This window comes from Cynocephalus volans, chromosome 17, assembly GCF_027409185.1.
Source record: "Cynocephalus volans isolate mCynVol1 chromosome 17, mCynVol1.pri, whole genome shotgun sequence".
NCBI lineage: Eukaryota > Metazoa > Chordata > Mammalia > Dermoptera > Cynocephalidae > Cynocephalus > Cynocephalus volans.
This window is the reverse complement of record NC_084476.1, coordinates 44,722,110-44,738,273: the sequence shown is the minus strand read 5'-3', so window position 1 is coordinate 44,738,273 and position 16,164 is coordinate 44,722,110.

The window sequence follows — 16,164 nt, the reverse complement described above, 5'->3', positions numbered from 1 at the left end:
AAAATAGGTCTTTGTTTCTCACAGTTCTGGAGGCTTGAAAGTCCATGGTCAAGAGAATGCATCTTGTGAGGGCCTTCTTGCTGGTAGAGACCCTCTGCAGAGTCCTGAGGTTGAACAGGGTGTCACATGGCAAGGGAGCTGAGAATGACAGCTTAGGTCTCCTTCTTCATATAAAGCCACCAGTTCTACTCCCATGATAACCTATTAATGTATTAACCTATTAATTAATTAATCCATGAATGGAATAATCCACTCATAAGGGCAGAGTCCTATGACCTAATCAGCTCCTAAAGGTCCCACCTCCCAATGCTACCATATTGGAGATTAAGTTTTAACATGAATTTTAGTGGGAACAAATCATATTCAAATCATAGCAATTACTAACTTAGCTTTTTATTATGTAGTCTTCAATGGATGTTAAAATGTAGGTGCATGGGTTTGCAATTCTATAAAATATTTTGAATTAGAAAGTGTTCTTTATATTTTAAAATTTTGAAACAAAGATGTATAATACATAATCCCTGATTTCAAAGAGCTTACATTATAGTGAAGGAAACATGCATGCATGAAATGAACACCAATACAATACACACTACTGCAATAAGGGTGCATGATATGATTGAGAGAAATGAGAAGAAGCCAGTATGGAAAGTTTTAAAAGGGCTTCATAAAGTCTTTTTAAAGGTTGAAATAAGTGTAAGATATAATTACTTAAATTTAAATTTAGTCACTTTCTTACTAAAACTCAGGATCTATCAACACATTTAAACCTAATCTTTTATACAGGCTCTGATAAAATAATATAAACACTTAAATACTTCATTAACCAGAAGTGAGCAAACTATAGCCCCAGAGCCAAATCTAGACACCCTATTTACTTGTCATCTATGGCTATTTTGCAATAGTGGCATATTTGACTAGTATAACTGAAACTATATGGCCTGCAAATTGGAAAATATTTACTCTCAGGTCCTTTACAGCAAACTTTGGTGACTCATATTGCATTTATATTAATATGAGACATCTGTGGAATGGTAACTCAAAACTTCTACTTGTCTCATAATCTCAACACTTCTGGTTATCACAGCAGCTGGCTGTAGAATTTGTCTCACAGTATATTCTTTTAAGAATGGTGGAGCTGATCCCCATCCCCCTCTTCCTTTCAGACTTTAGTCTCCTGAACTAATTTATGCCCAAGGCTTAATTAGTTCACTGTCTTTCTCATAAGTTGTCGTAACAGCATTTGGAAAATGGCCACTTTTAATTGTTTTTGAAAAGGGTCTGTTTAGAAAGGCATAAAACATTATCATGTGGAAATGTGTACGATAGGATTCTTGAACACAGCCAAAATTGTACTGACCTCTGGGAGCTTACAACCTGAATATATTGAAGAGTATGGAAATAAACCAGTTTCTTCATCATAAAGAAATGCTTACCTATGAATATAGAGTAAAGAGTAATTATTATGAAGATTTTTAATTTTTTTATTATTATCCAAGATTTCTGTATTTGTTTATTTTTTAAATAAAAAAGTAAATTTATTTTTAAAAGTAAGTTTATTTTTTAAGTAAAAAAGTAAATTTTCAAACATTTTTTAAAAGATCACTCTTCACCCTGCATTCAGAGCACTTTGTCAAAATGAACCAGATATTGTTCCTAGCTGTAAAATATTTATATGTGTATAGAGGAGATGCATATTTACCAATGTAACTGCAACATACAGGCTACCCTAAATGCTGCAAGAAATGTATTTTGCTTGATGGCAATGCAAAAGGTTCGCTTAGACCAGAAGATATGAGTGGGTTCATTGAGAAAGTGACATTAAGCTGGACCTTGAAATATGAGCAGACATTTTCTGAAGAGGAAATGAAAGAGAAGAGTTTTCCAGAACGAGAGAATATATGAACCAAATATCCAGGTTAGAGATTAATCTTTGGTGATACTGACTCCTTGAGATAATACTCATATGGTTGTAAAATGTTATCATTAATGATATTCTGTTCAGTAATGAAAATATTCAGTCTTGTATTCAAACTTCAGCATTATATTCAAATGCTAGATATTCATTTTGTAGAATAAAATTCTGATTTGAGGAGCCCATTAAAGTTTAAAAAGACAAAAAAAGTAAAAATAAACAGAAAATTGATCTTTCCATGGCGGTTTTAGAGAGAGATTAACATGCTGTTGCAACATGTTAAATATAACATCAACAGATAGCACAATTCCTTTTCTCATTTTCCCTATTAGGCTCCTTCTTTCTTTTATTCTGGATAGTATTTTATTGGAAAAATACAAATATTACTATTTGAGATTCATGCCATGTGTGTCACAAACACATTCACTTAAGTTTAAAACTAGAAAAGAGACTGGTCTTAGATTTTCTTAAATAATATTACATAAACAACAAAATATTATTTTAAGAGGTACTGATCTCATATTAAATACCGAGCATACCGATTACACCCAGAAAGTACCTCTCAGAAACCAGTTGAACTGAAGGAGCACAGTACCATCTAGTGTCAGATACACATAGCATCTACTAACTAACATGAAGAAGAAAGGTAGACTAGATTAATGTGGAGAAAATAATGGAAAACAAACACTGTGTCTACTTTCTTAAATAATCCGAGAAATAGATGTGTTATCTAATACTGAGTGCTTCCTTCCTCTCTCCTATTTTTTTATTTTTTTACCAAAATTATTAAAACAAGATGAAACAAAATAAAATATCAGTCTCCTCCATAGCTGTCTGCCATTTTGTTGTTGACTGATCCCACAAATAATAGCTCAGCAGATTACTAAGTAATATTTCTCTATAGTATGATCATGAGACCATGCCAACCCATAATAATGCCACTTAGCGAAATTGTCAAGGGTACCATTGAGAATAATTTATCCCTGTTTGTAGCATCTATGCCAAGTCTATTTTCATTGATTCTTGCTTTTGCCTTTCATTAATGTGAAAAAATGGCATGTCTCTAAATTGGACTGAGCTGCTTTAGGCAATTTTGTGTCTCTGGAATTTAATTCAAACTTAGATGTGGTTTCCTGCATGTAACAGCCTTACACCTCAGGATTCTTGAGTACCAGAGCCCTGTCCTTTTAATTTATTTCTCTGGAAAATTGCTCTAGTGATTGCTTTCACTGACTGGTCATATAATAAATATTTTGAACTAATCATAGTAAGATGGCTCATTTCTCTCTTTTATATGTTTTGTGCACTGTCTTTACAATCAGATTATGAAATCCTTAATTTTAGAAGAAGATTTGTATATTTTTACTAACAAACACTTACCCACAAAAGTTACTCAAAATAAAAGCTGTTATCTGAAATCTGGCTTGTAATATATCCTGTTACATTAAAATGATATTGATATGATTTATTGATGTGCTGTAACAGGGTTTTACAAGCACTCAATCCACATTTCTTCTAACACATTTTGACAGCTTTATTAAGATACAATTTTTTAATGCATCTATTGTGCTGCTCCTGCCCAACTTTTCTTTATTCCTTTTTTAAAAATTTATACATATTTATGGGGTACAGAGTTGACTATCAGTATTTGTGTACAGTAAGTGATGATCAAATCAATATTATTAGCATGTTCATCATTACAAATCATAATTAGTTTTTGTGTCCCTTACCCAATTACTCCCTGTTCCCCTTGTCCCTCCCCCTTTCCTACTTGTCGTAATTATAGGTCTGTTCTCTCCTTCTGAAATTTCAACATTTTGTTATGGTATTTCTTTCTTTCTTTGTTTTTCAGCTCCCAATTATAAGTGAGGATATGCAGTCTTCTTATTTCTGTGTCTGGCTTATTTCATTTAACATAATTTTCTTCAAGCTCATCCATGTTGCTGCAAATGGCAAAATGTCATTCTTTTTTATGACTGAGTAGTATTCCATTGTGTATGTATACCACATTTTTCTATCCAGTCACCTGTTGTTGGACATTTAGGTTGGTTCCACATCTTGGCTATTGTAAATAGAGCTTTGATGAACATGGGAGTGCAGGTATCCCTTCAAAAAACCCATAACCTATACCAAAAATCTCCTAGAGCTGATAAACAAATTTAGTAAAATTGCAGGATACAAAATCAATATGCAAAAAACAGTAGTGTTCTTATATAACAAGAATGAACAAGCAGAAGAAGAAATCATGAAAGCAAGCCCATTTACCATATCTACCAAAAGAATAAAATATCTAGGAATAAATTTAACCAAAGAAGTGAAAGATCTCTACAATGAGAACTACAAAACACTGCTGAAAGAATTAAAGAAGACACAAAAAGGTGAAAAGACATTCCATGTTCATGGATTGGATGAATCAATGTTGTGAAAGTGTCCATACTACCCAAAGTGATTTACAGATTCAATGCAATCTCCATCAAAATACCAGTGACATTCTTCACAGAAATAGAAAAAGCAATCCTAACATTCATATGGAACAATAAAAGACCCTGAACAGCCAAACCAATCCTGAGCAAAAAAAAATAAAACCAGAGGCATTACACTACCTGACTTCAAATTATACTACAAAGCTATGGTAACCATGATACTAGCTTACAAACAGACACATGTACCAATGGATCAGCATAGAGGACCTAGAAATTAGCCAAGGTACTTACAGCCAACTGATCTTTGATAAAGGTGCCAAGAAAATACATTGGGGAAAAGACAGCCTGTTTGGTATTGAGATATAATTGACACATAATAAACTGCATGTATTTAAGGTGTGTAATTTGATCATTTTTGGCATATGCATACTCCCATGAATCTGTCATCACAACCAAGACAATGAACAACTCTATCATCTCCCAAAATTTTCTTCTGTGCCTAGTAATCCCTCTCTACCCACCATCCCTATGTGTTATAGGCTGAATTGTGTCCCCCACCTCAAATTTATATGCTGAAGTCCTAAACCCCAGTACCTCAGAATGTGACTGTATTTGTATACATGCCTTCAAAGAGGTGATTAAATTACAATGAGGTGATTAAATTACAACGAGGCCATTAGGATGGGCCCTAATCTGAACTAACTGGTGTTCTTATAAGAAGTGGAAATTTGGACACACAAAGAGACACCAGGGATACACGTGCACATAGAAAAGGCCTTGTGAGGTACCAAGGGAGAAGGTAGCTATCTACAAGCCAAGGAGAGAGAGGTCAGAATGAAATCAATCTTGCTGACACCTGATCTCAGGCTTCCAATCTCCGGAGCTGTGAGAAAATAAATTTCTGTTGGGTAAGCCATTAGTCTGCGGTATTTTGTTAGAGCAGCCCTAGCAAACTAATATACCAGACAGCTACTGACTAGCTTTCCGTCACTGTAGATTAGATTGCATTTTCTGGAATTTTATATAAAAATACTCTTTTCAGTTTGCCTTATTTCACTCAACATAATTTCTTTCAAATCCACCTATGTTGTTGCTGTATCAATTATTCACTCCTTTTTCTTATTGAGTAATGTTCCATTGGATGGATATATCACAGTTTATTCATCTCTTCACTTGTTGCTGGATATATAGGTTATTTCCTGGTTGGGATTATTACAAATAAAGCTTCTACAGGCATTAATTAACAAGTCTTTAAATATGTCTTTTTTTTTTTTATCTTGGGTAAACATCTAGTGTTGAAGTGACTGGGTCATATGATAGGTGTATGTTTAGCTTTCTGAGAAATTACTAAACTTTTTTCTAAAATTGTACCATTTTACATTCTCATCTGCAGTCTTTGAGAGTTCCAGTTGCTCCATATTCTTGCTAAGAACTGTTATGAGCAGTGTTTTTTTTAATTTTAGACTTTCTAATATGTATATAGTAGCATGCCATTGTGTTTTTTAATTTGCATTATACTAAGACAGTGGTGTTGAGCATCTTTTCATGTGCTTATTTGCCAAAGTATATCTTTTTTGATAAAGTGTTCAAATTTTTTGCATTCTTCATTAGTGTGTTTATTTTCTTATTACTGAGTTTTGAGAGTTCTTTCTAAATTTTGTATACAGGTTCTTTACCAAATAGATGATTTGAAAATAGGTTCTCTTATTATGTCTTTTCATTCTCTTACTAGCATCTTTCACAGAGTAAAAGGCTTCAATTTTAATTAAGTCAATTTATCAATTTTTTTTTTTTTTTTGTGGGCCATGTTTTTGGTGCAGCATCCAGTAAATCTTTGCCTAACCTAAGGTCAAAAAATTTTTCTCTTATGTGTTCTTCTAGAATTTTTATAGTTTTAAGACTTAAATTTCTGTCTACTTTTATAATCCATTTTGAATTAATGTTTGTACATTGCTTTTATTTTGCTTCTATATGTAGCCCCAGTGAAGGTAATACTGCTTTCTATCTTTAATGTCTTGCTAGAGCTCTTACCTTTTTCAATACTGATTCTACCTTTTTCCCTTATTTTCTCGTCCTTTTATCCAACCTTTACATCCCATGTACTTTACATCCCATTGTTTCATTGAACTAAAACTACTCTTACTATCTGCACTTGTGATTTCCCTTTGCCTCATACACAGTTCCCATTTCAGCTTCCATCACTCAGACCTCCCTGGAAGACATTTACACTGTGGACCTCTCCAGCTGGTGGGAAATCCCTTAGTTTGTCTGAGCCCAATCTGCTAGATCTTTGTTACACTTCTCACTGTGTAACAGAGCCAAAAAAATGATTACTCAAAGCACCATGAATGCATTGAGAAGCCTGAAGGTTCTGCACCCAAGCAACTCCTCTGTTAGGAGAAAACTGGGTGCAGCAGCCCTGGTTCAAAGTTAGCTTCTGTTTTTTATTGTAAAGCTTCTGTTTTTTTAATTTAAAGTTTCACAAGAAAATTCAGTTGATTCAATCATTACAAAGGGACACAAGGACATGGGCAGTGTTAGGAAAGTTATCTATGGCTAAGTATACTTAAACAATGAAAACTAGTAACATCAGCAAAATTAACAATGTGACCTTACAAAGTACAATTAGTGAAAAAGGTAAGTTGGTCAAACTGGCTCATTATCTAAAATATAACCTCCCCTTAAGCAAAAGTTACATTCTTATGATAAAATCTAAGTATAATTATTTCTAATGTTTCCGCCAACAGACAGCTTGCCCCTAGGAAACATTTTTTTCACATCTTTCCCTTCAGCAATTCTTAAAATCTCTTAACAGGATCATATGACAACCACCTGTTAGCTCTGAAATCATAAAGTATACAATCCATGCCTAAGCAGTGATTAGAGTTGATTAGATGGGCTTTTGCCTTCTGGCTATAGGCTGTCACCTCCTACCCTAGGGCTTTTGCCTCATACATGCATTTACCTGAAAACCCTATTCTAAAATCAAATGAGAATCAAGATTTCTAACCCTCCACAGATCTTCACATACCTATATATCTTCTCTAGTTTTCCACATTGTCTCTTCTCTTCTCTTTTCCTTGAGATATGTTTTCTCTATATTTTCTCTTTTAATTCTATACACTCTACCAGTGACCATACATAAAATCATGAGTTTTATGGCCACTTTTAAAACGTGAGTCTCCTATGTATATTTCTGGTACAGACTTATATAACCAAACCTATATAATCAACTTCTTGCTATATACTGCTAGTAGCAACATCAAGGGCAATATATTCCAAACTTAACATCATTTTATTTTACCCAAACGTGAGCCTCATTTGTGCTTTCTGTGCTGATAGATCGTGTAGCACTCACTCTTTCACCTAAACCAGAAGCCTGGGATTCCTCCTTAACCACTCCTTCCCTCCATTTCCCATGACAACTCCAGATATTTCAGTTATATCTCTACATATGTCTCCAATCTATGTTTCCTCTCCATATCTACGACTTCTATCCTCATTATAGCTCATCTGAAATTCTGGAGTAGATTTCAGATGGTCCTGCAGTCCTTACTCTCTAGACAGTCAATTTTCATATTGATGCCCGAATAAACTTTCTGAAAGACAAATATTCATGAGAACACTGGGTAAAAGCATGCAGCTAATACCTAATACCTGTAGGCAAACTTGAACCCATTCTCATATAACAGCATATAACATTTAAGTCATTCTATGATTTGAATACCATATTTTTGCCACATCTTTCTCTCATATTCCATCACTAATGACTCCTGTACATGAATTCTAAGATCTAATCCTGACCAATTTCTTACAGTTTCCTGAACATGGCATTTAAATATACCTCAAGTCCTTAATCCATGATATGACATCTTCCCTAAATGTTCTTCCTTTCTGTATCTGATTGATGATTCATGCACATTCTGAAAAGACTGCCTCATTCCTCTTTTTGTGCATAGAGCCTTGCATGACTCAGCCAAGCCTAGATTAGTGTTCTTTCCTTCCCTAAGTATATTCCTCCTTAATACACTGTCTGGTAATTTTATTTTTACCTACTTTTCCCCACTGCTGTACTTGAGGGCACCAGCCAGCTCACGTTTTTGATTGCTCCCTCGGTGTCTTGGGAAAGACTTGGCACATAGAAGGCTCTCAACCAAATTTGTTAAATGAATGATCAGTTCATTTCCCTTTTTCTTGGAGAGTCTTGCTGAACTAAGAATCATTTGTAATCAAAGTTATCAAATGTCCCTTTTTCTTTAAGGAAGTGGACATTGGGTGTCTTCTAAACTAAAGACTTTGATTGAAACTAGAAAATACTTCTTGATTCAGGTATGCCAGAGTAAAATTTGATAAACTGAGAAGAGAGTAAATGTTCAACCCCTTAAGTTAGGTTAGCAAATTTAAACTCAATAGTGAATAATGGCTTTAATCCCTGTGGATATTCCTGCTCAGTCTAAAAGGGTAAAATATATTTTGTCAGTTTATAAAGTAAATACTCCTCTTGTATATTTTTTGTCTTTTATGTTTATAGAAGAAAAACTTAATGATTTAAAATATAATTTGTATTACCTCAATAATTTTTTTGACTTAATGGTTAATGCTTGCACATAACTTTAAAATTAGAATTTGTATACACATAAGAAAAGAGATTATATGCTATAAATCATTAATATGATATTCTCAAAGTACTTTGTAAAAGGCATACTAAGAAGTATGAACTCTAATGTATAGGTAAGACAGTATATAAATAGGTTAAAGAAAGTTAAAATAATCATAAATCCTAAAGTGTCTTACTTCCCATTATTCTTATCTTGTGGTTGAATATTAAAAGTCTTTTTCATCATAAAATTATCATCAATGAATGAAACATTGAGTTCAGAACTAATGAGAGTCTTGAAAAAAAGAAAGTGAGAATTCACATACTAATGTTGTCTTTTCCATTTCTATTACTCTCCTGAAGCCAGCCAAGGGTAGGCACCATAATGACCTGTAAAAACATAAAAACAGGGTGCAAATCTAGATTTTACTGCTTGCTAGTTGTGTGCCTATAAGCAGATCATTAACCTCTGACTCTCCATAAACTCACTTGTGAAGGGCAATAGCAAGGCCTGTTTAGTAAAAGAGTTTAATGAAATATATGTGTCAATCAGAATAGGATGGGCTATGCTACAGAATAGGCTATAGCCTATAGAATAGGCTGGGTCATACTGTTGTCAACAAGCAAACTCCAAAATATCTGTGGCTTAAAACCACAAGTTTTATTTGCCACTTATGTTCCAGGTTCCTCACCATTGAACAGCTGATGATAGTCCTTCATATTACCCTCTCTGCAGGACACAGGCTCACATAGTATCTGGAATATTCCCAGTCTGCCAAACAAGGAAATGAGTATGTGGCAAGTTGCACATTGACTTTGAAAGCTTCCACCCAGAAATAATGCATGTCACTTCTGGTAACATTCTAGTGATCATATTTCAAGAGGAGGGGCAAGTATAATCCTACCACATGCTCCAGCGGATGTCCAGAAACATTTATTTTATATCAGTATTTTATATGAATATTAATATTAATTATATGTAGCATTTTGATACATTCAATGGTAATGCATGGATAATAATGATAGCTCACTATACTGAGGGCTCTGTGCAGGGCACTCTGGTAAGAACTTTCCTCTCATAATCTCATTTAATTCTCAAATTGGCCTATAAGGCAGCTAACGTGATCTGCCAGACACTGCTATTTGCCCTTCCAATATCCATTCCCTTGGCTTATTATTATAATAAACAGAAATGAGATTTCATTTGGAGTGACAGTGTATAAACCTCCTGCTATCCTTACAGCTGCAGGGAGCCTGGTGAAAAACTTCTGTCCAAACTATGGTTTGTAGAATTCTCTAAACAAAATATCCCTTCTTAAAAAATGGTAAATAAGGCAAATCCATTGACTCTTCTCTCTTCTTTCTGCACAGAACAGAAATGATGCCAAGAGATACAGCAGTCATTAGGGGACAACAAGGTAAAAAGCATGGGGATGGGAAGCTATTCATGAAAATGTCGGTCATGAGATTAACAGGCTGCCAATCTGATGCCAGCAGCTGATCACCCCTGGTCTTCCCATTATGTGAGCTAAATAAGCCTGATCTTCTTTGAGCTGAATTTTAAAGGGCATTCTGTTATTTTAATCTGAATCATTCTTAACCAATGCAATTTATATCCCCGTGGATTAATAAACCAAAACAAGTCATAGAGAGGTTGCATACACTGGCCAAAATAACAAGATCAATTAGTTCCAGAACTGGAACTTAGATCTATAATGGCCTGACTCTAAAATCTGGGTAATTAGCAAGGGACTATACCATTGCCTGAATATTCAATTAATTCTAAACAGTTATGAGTCAAACCCTAGACACTTGATATTTGAAGACATGTGATAATCAAGTTCTTAATAAGATCGTAGTTTCACTACAGAACTGAGAAATTCTCAACATTTTTGAAATAGTGTTTGCATAAACTACATGCTTCAGTTCAGCAATATCCAAGTTTTCTAATTGACATATCTTGGACAGTGTGATTTCATTGTTTAAATATATTATTTAATGAAAGACTAACAATATGAATGAATATAGGATAACCAGTACCTTCTTAGGCCTCAGTTTCCTAATGTATAAAGAAAAGTAGTTGATTAGATAATGTTCATTAATTTCTAGTCAGTGTCATCTATGATTTTATTGTGGTGATGAAAGTAGGTAAGTTTTAGAAACCTATCTATTTTTTGCACACCATCTCTGTAGAGCAGCTGGTAATTAATTGTTTTAAAATCTATTTCTCTTGGGCTGCAAACCTCACTACGGCATGACCATTCTCACCTTGGTCACTCTGTGCTTCTAGCACTCAACAGAGTATCTGCTCAAAATATGTTAATTGATGTGTAAAATGTTAAATATCATTCCACTTGAAAACAGGGGCAGAAAAGATAAGAAATAAACATCAGAACAATTTTATTTATCATTTAATTTGGAACCAATGTGAACGTTACAAAAAGGCAAATCTACGCTAAACTAAATAAAGATTCTCTCCACTTACAGCTGTTTTATTATTATTATGATTATGTGTTATTGTGAGTTCTTAGTCCTAGAAAGTAATAAAAATAATACTAAATATCAACCATGAAAAATAGATTTTTTTTCTGGGTTATTGAATAGGGGTAGAATAATCTAACTGGTAATATTTTATTGATAGTAAACAGATTCTACAATTCAAGTAGTTTAACAAAATAAAAATAATTTTCTCATTTAATAATCTTGTGTGTATTCAATCAGTAGGATGCACTTCCTCCCTAAAGAATTCCTGGGATCCAGGTTCCTTCTATCTCTGCCCACACCATTTCCTTGGCCTCATCTTCATCTGTATGTATGTGGCAGAGAAGAAAAAACACAATGAAAATTTTGTCAAGTTTTCTGTGGTCCAGACAGGGAAGAGTCTCACATCACCTGCACTTTGACTCATCAGTGAGAATTTAGGCACGTGGCCTCAGCTAACAGCAAGGTAGGCTGGGAAATGTAGACTATCTATTCAAGGAAGGGGGTAAAGGATTTTAGAATACAATTGGTCTTTGCAACTGCTGCATTACAATTCCATAATCTAAAATTCTATGTGAAATAATACGGATAATACTTCAATGGAAAAACAAGCAACATCCTAGAATATTTACTGTGATCTCTCAACTGCCCCCCAACCATCTACAAGCATTGGCTGTTTTCCCCTGATGACATTAAGGTTTGTGAAAATAAGTTGAACTCATCCTGGGAATTTCAGTATGGGAGCTGCCAATGATATTCTTTAAGATGCTTCCATCACATATTCTTTTTTTTTTTTTTTTTGACCGGTAAGGGGACCGCAACCCTGGGCAAGGTGTGGTCTGCAGACCACGCTCAGCCAGCAAGCGCACCGGCCATCCCTATATAGGATCCAAACCGGCGGCTTCGGTGCTACCAGCGCCGCACTCTCCAAGTGAGCCACAGGACCAGCCCCACATATTCTTATTTCCTTTAAATCTTCATCAGTAGATGGTTCTGTGATACTAATTCATTCTCAACTTCTGTAGTAATTTACATCATCTCCCTTAGAAGTTCTATTCATAGTGAAGTCTAGATAAGCATATCAAACACAAAACTGGAAAGACATTTAAATTAAATGTAATGAGTCTGTGTTCTGTTTTTCCCTTATTATCTATAAATGCCAATTGAAATTTGCTTTACTGGGTAATGGCCATTGTTGGGTTTCATGATCACTTCACATTTGCTCAAAAGTCAATGGAAATTATTACCTTGGTTAAAATAATTGAAAGTCATCTGTAAACTGATTTATTGTATGTGCATTTTCTCCTTATAAACAAGCACTTGCAAAAAATTTTGGAATCTTTTATTATATTTGGTGGGAAATAAGCAAACAGATAATACAAATAAAGGGGGGAAACATTGTGAAAGTATGTTACAATATTTTTCGCTTAGTTTCTAAAATTTAGACTGGTAAGTCTGATGACCATTTTATATGCTTTCACATGCAGGTCCTTACCTAGTTTTTCTTTTTTTTTTTAAACCATTTTTTTCCCAATTAAACTTTAATTTTCAAGGATCAGAGATCATGCCTGTCTATTTCAAAGCTATATTCTCTATACCTATATGCTGAGTACATTTTAGACACTCAACAACTTATTTTAAATGTTGACTCCTTTATTTCAAATATTAAGTTCATCTTGACACACCCCTGTATGAGTGTGCATGCACACACACACACACACACACACACACACACACACACAACTTTTTGTATCATTAGGAAAAATGAGAATCTAAATTCTAATCATCTAAGTTATTTCTACAGACTAATTAATTTGAAGGGTCTTTTCTCAATACCTAGTCCAATATTGAAAAGCTTAAAAAAAAGAGTAATAAATTTTATGGACACATGAAATCTATTTTTATTATAGATGTTTATTAATAAATTTTGGTGGAAGGAAAAATATTCACAGAGCTTACTTTAAAGAAGTCTGCATTTAGTAATAATTTTTTTTGACACCAGAGCGAGTACCATTGTTTTATAACCCACAAAATATGTATAATTATTTTAAGTGTAACCTAACATATAAATGTAAAAACCTCAACCACTCACTTATTTGAACCACTATAAATAAATAAATATGCAGTTCTAATTAATAACTTTTACAATTGCGGGTTTATTTAAAGTGTTTTCCATTTTCCATTTCTCACACCTGATGCAGGCATACTTCATTTTCTTGCACTTTGCTTTATTGTGCTTCACAGACACTGCATTTTTTTAATTGAAGATTTGTGGCAACCATGTATGGAATGAGTCTACAGGTACCATTTTTCCAACAGTATGTGTTCACTTTCTTTCTCTGTGTCACGTTTTGATAACTCTTGCAATTTTTCAAAGATTTTCATTATTATTATAGCTGTTACAGTTATCTATCAGTGATCTTTGATGTTACCATTGTACTTGTTTTGGGGTACCATAAACTGCACGCATATAAGACAGCAAACTTGATAAATGTCCCCTGTGTTCTTACTGCTCCATCAACCAATCCTTCCTCATCACTCCTTCTCTCCTTGGGTCTCCCTACTCCCTAAGATACAATGATTTTGAAATTAGGTCAATTAATAGTCCTGCAATGGCCTCTAAGTGTTCAAGAGACAGAAAGAGCCGCATGACTATCACTTTAAATCAAAAGCTAGGCATGATTAAGCTTATTAAGGAAGGCGTGTCAAAAGCCAAGATAGGCTGAAAGCTCGGCCTCTTGCACCAAACAGCCAAGTTGTGACCTCTCTTCAACTCTATGAAGGCTGAGAGAGGTGAGCAAGCTGCAGAAGAGAAGTTTGAAGCTAGCAGAGGTTGGTTTATAAACTTTAAGGAAAGAACCTGTCTCCATAGCTCCAAGTGCAAGATGAAGCAGCAAGTGCTGATGTAGATGCTGCGGCAAGTTACCCAAGTCTTATTATTTAAGACATATATTTTGTAAGGCTTTAGCTGACATAGATAGTGATTCTTCTGACAGATCCTGGCAAAGTAAATTGAAAACCTTCCGGAAAGGATTCATCATTCTAGATGCCTTTAAGAACATTTGCGATTCAGGAAGGAGGTTAAAATATCAACATTAACAGGAGTTTGGAAGAAGTTGATTCCAATCCTCATAGGTAACTTTGAGGGGTTCAAGACTTCAGTAGAAAAAATAACTGAAGATGTGGTGGAAACAGCAAGAGAACTAGAATTCAAAGTGGATCCTGAAGATGTGTCTGAATTGCTGCAATCTCATGGATGAGGAGTTTCTTCTTATGGATCAGCAAGAAAAGTGCTGCAAACAGATGTGCTATTATCCAGTCTTTGTTGTTCCATTTCAACAGCACAGGCAGAGTAGATTTAGCATAATTCTTAAGGGCCCTAGGATGTTTGGAATGGTGAATGAACATTGGCTTCAACTAAAGTCATCAGCTACATTAATGGACAAGGAGTTGCTTCCTATGGATCAGCAAAAAAAGTGACTTCTTGCGATGGAATCTCCTCCTGGCCAAGATGTTGTGAACACTGTTGAAATAACAACAAGGGATTAGAATATTACATAAACTTAGTTGATAAAGCAGTGATAGGGTTTGAGAAGACCGACTCCAGTTTTGAAATATTTGGGGGTTAAATACTATTAAACAGCATCATATGCTACAGAGAAACCTTTCATAAAAGGAAGATTTGATGTGGCAAATGTCATTGTCTAATTTTAATAAATTGCCACAGCCACGCCAACCTTCAACAACCACCACCCTGATCAGTCAGCAGCCATCAATATCAAGGCAAGATTCTCCACTGACAGAAAGATTAAGATTCATTGAAGGCTCAGTTGATCATTAATATTTTTTAGCAATAAAGTATTTTTAATTAAGTTCTGTACATTTTTTAGACAATGCTGTTTCACACTCGAAAGACTGCAGCATAATGAAAACATAACTTGTATGCACTGGGAAACCAAACATTTGTGTGACTCACTTTATAGCGATTTTGGCTTTATTATGGTGGTTTGGAACCAAACCTGCAATATCTCCCAGGAATACCTGTATTCGTATATTCTATTACACACACACACACCCTAGATATCCTTCTTCTCCCTTCATTCTCTTTGCCTTAATTATTACCATCACGACTGTCAATACCTCTACCTACTTTCAAAAGTATGTTTAGAGAAAAGATAAATTAGGATGTGACTCACCAATGATATAATCCTGACCACTCATATGACAAAACATACTATATTTTGAACAGTTTGAGATTATTTTTAGCAGTATTGAGACAATGACCCTTCTAACTTCTAACCCCCTGAGGAATTAGTTGTCACATAAAATATTTAAGATCAGGAATATCTGTGAGAATGTGCCAAATATCTTATTGAATAATTCAGAGTACATTTCTTTCATTCTCCAGATATTCATCAGCCCAATTCAAATAAAATTCTTCTTTGAAACTTTTGGGAACAATAAGACATCACTTCACAGCAAATTGTGTTCCTATTACTTATTAATTATCTTTTTTTTTAAAGCAGACTGTCATTTGGTACTCATTTTTACTAAGAACTAGATAAAATAATATAATGACTTTATTTTGACAATTCTATTATTGGTGGACTTGTTATAAGTAAATGTAAAAGTGCCTCTAAGATGCTTTCTGATTACTGGAAAATAACAATAAAAAATGCAAATCACTTATTATTACATGTATTTTGGTATGCTATGGGTCAAACTACTATCTCAAAACAAAACCTCAA